Here is a 3,116-nt window from a genome sequence, read left to right as displayed (position 1 = left end):
CAACCACAGAGTTTGGAAATCTTGGGTCTTTAGAAGAAAACAAAGCCATGACCCCCAGGGGGAGGAGTTGGGAGTCAGGGGCAGGGCCAGCCTGAGACTGGGGGAGAAGTTTGGGGCCCTTCTGAAGCCACCCGTGAAGGGTTCTGTCAAAAGAGACAGTCCCAAAGTCAAGCGGTCAGTCAGGCAGTAGCACAAATGGGGTTCTTCAGAGCGGCCAGGTGGCTATGCCAAAAGGGGTTTGGTCTGAGAGAGCCTTGTAATAGCAGCAAGAAGCTTCCATTTATAGGACACTCACTAGCCAAGGCTTTGACATCCATGATCTCCTTTGGTCCCACAAAAACTTTATGTGGTAGGTACTACTATCATTGCCATTTCACAGATGGGAAAACTGAGGTTCAGAGAGCTCACACGCTTAAACTTGCTCACGATTATAGTTTCCAAATGGCAGAAGTGGAATTTGGATCCAGGCAGCCTGGTTGTAGAACTGCCTTTTTGTGGATAAAGTTATTTATTTGCTTGTTTGTTTGTTTGTTTGTTTGTTTTAACGAAGAGTCTAATTGCGCTGCTGTATTTCTTAAGAAAAAAAAATAGCATTCTTCTGCCCCTCTTTTCCTGGAAGTAATTGTTTTTACTCCTTTTAGTTAATTCTCTTAGTATTTCCTTTCTTGTTTCTAAATAACATGGTTGTAAAGTCACTTCCTGAAACTAAAAAATCCCAACATAACATTGATCCAGGAAAAGGATCATTCTTATCATGTACTGAGATGTATTTCAGGTATACGTTTTTTGTTTTTTTTTTCAGGAAAGTTTTTGGACCTTTAGTAATCATGAATTCCAAACAAAACTGACTCTAAATAAAAAAAAATCTGAATAGATCTATAACTAGCAGAAAGAGTAAATAATAGTAAAAAATCTCCCAAAGGAGAAACGCCCAAGACCAGATAGCTTCACTGGTGTGTTCTACCAAACGTTTAAAAAATAATGAATGCCAATTCTTCTCTAACTCATTCAAAAAATAGGAGATAAGGGAACACTTTTCAACTAGTTCTATGAGGCCAGTATTACCTTGACACCAAAGCCAGACAAAGATATCACAGGAAAGAAAACTAGACCAATATCTTTTACAAATATAGATGCAAAACACTCTACAAAATACCGGCAAATCAAATCCAACGGCACATTAAAATGATTACACATATGACCAAGTGGGATTTATTCCAGAAATGCAAAGAGGGTTCAACATATAAAAATCAATCTAATACACCAGATTAATAAAATGAAAAAAAAATCCTACATGATCATCTCAATTGGTGCGAAAAAAGCCTTTAACAAAATCTAACATGCTGTCATGATAAAACACCAGATAAACTATGAATAAAAGGCAATGCCCTTAATATGATTAAGGTCCTATATAAAAAATTCATAGCTAACTCGATGGTGAAGGATTAAAAGCTTACCTCCATCAGATCAGGAAAAAGACAAGGACGCAGTTTTCACCACTTCTATTCAACATCATACTGGAAGTTCTAGCCAAAGCAATCATGAGGAAAAAGAAATAAAAGGCATCCAAATTAAAAAAGAAATATAAAACACACTCTATTCACAGATGACATGATCCCACATATAGGAAAATTCTAATGAATTTACAAAACAAAATAAAAAACCCTATTAGAGCTAATAACTGAATTCAGCAAAGTTGCAGGATACAATATCAACACGAAAGACTCGATTGTATTCCTATACACTAGCAATAGGTAATCCAAAAAGTAAATGAAAAAGAAAGTTATTTGCAATAGCATTGAAATGAATAAAATGCTTGGGAACAAATTTAACCAAGGAGATGCAAGACTGAAAAACACAAAACATTGCGGAAAGAAATTAAGAAGTTGAAATAAATGAAAAGACATTTCATATTCTTTAGGAAGATTTACTATTACAAAGATGGCATACTCCCCCATAGTTATCTATGGATTCAATGCAGTCCCTATTAAAATCCCAATGGCCTTTTTTTTCAGAAATGGAAAATGTATGACACCAATACTACTGATTCTCAAATACATACGAAATTTCAAGAGACCCCCAAATAGCCAAATCAATCTTGAAAAAGAACAAAGTTGGAGTCATACCTCTCGATTTCAAAATTTACTGCAAGCTACAGAAGTCGAAACTGTGTGGTATCAGCATAAGGATATATATATATATATATCCAGAATCAAATAGAGAGTCCAGAAAGAAACCTTCACATCTATGGTCAATTGATTTTCAACAAGGGTGCCAAGACCATTCAATGTGGGAAAAAAAAAAGTCTTTTTGACAAATGATGTTAAGAAAACTGGATAGCCACAAATGACAAAATGATGATGAACTCTTCTTACTTCACACCATACATAAAAATTAACCCTAAACAGATCCAAGATCTAACTATAATGGCTAAAACTATAGAACTCTTAGAAAAAAGCATAAGGGCAAATATTCATGACATGAACTTGGAAATGGTTTCCTAGATACATCACCAAAAACACAAGCAGCCAAAGAAAAAAAGAGTACGTTTGACTTCATCGAAACTAAACATTTGGTGCATCAAAGGACATTGCCAAGAGAATAAAAAGACAACATGCAGAATGGGAGAAAATATTTACAAACCATATGTATAAGAGTTAAGTATCCAGAATGCGCGCGCACACACACACACACACACACACACACATATATAAAGTATATGTATATATATATGTTATAACTCAACAACAAAAAGACAACTCAAATTTAAAAGTGAACCAAAATGTTGAATAGATATTTCTCAAAAGAAGATATACAAATGACCAACATGCACATGAAAAGATGCTCAAGGTCATTAAGTCATCAGAGAAATGCAAATCAAAACTACAATGAGATACAACTTCACACTAACTAGGTTGGCCAAAATAAAAAAAATAAAAAATAAAAAATCAGAAAATAACGAGTGTTGCTAAGAGTGCAGAGAAATTGGAACCCTTGTACATTGCCGGTGAGAATGTAAAATGGTGCCAATGTGGTTGTAATCAGATTGACAGTTCCTCAAAAAGAGACAAATAGAATTACCATATGACGCAGCAATTCCGCACATAGGCATACCC

Source organism: Rousettus aegyptiacus, unplaced genomic scaffold (assembly GCF_014176215.1).
Source record: "Rousettus aegyptiacus isolate mRouAeg1 unplaced genomic scaffold, mRouAeg1.p scaffold_m13_p_7, whole genome shotgun sequence".
NCBI lineage: Eukaryota > Metazoa > Chordata > Mammalia > Chiroptera > Pteropodidae > Rousettus > Rousettus aegyptiacus.
This window is presented reverse-complemented; position numbering follows the sequence as displayed.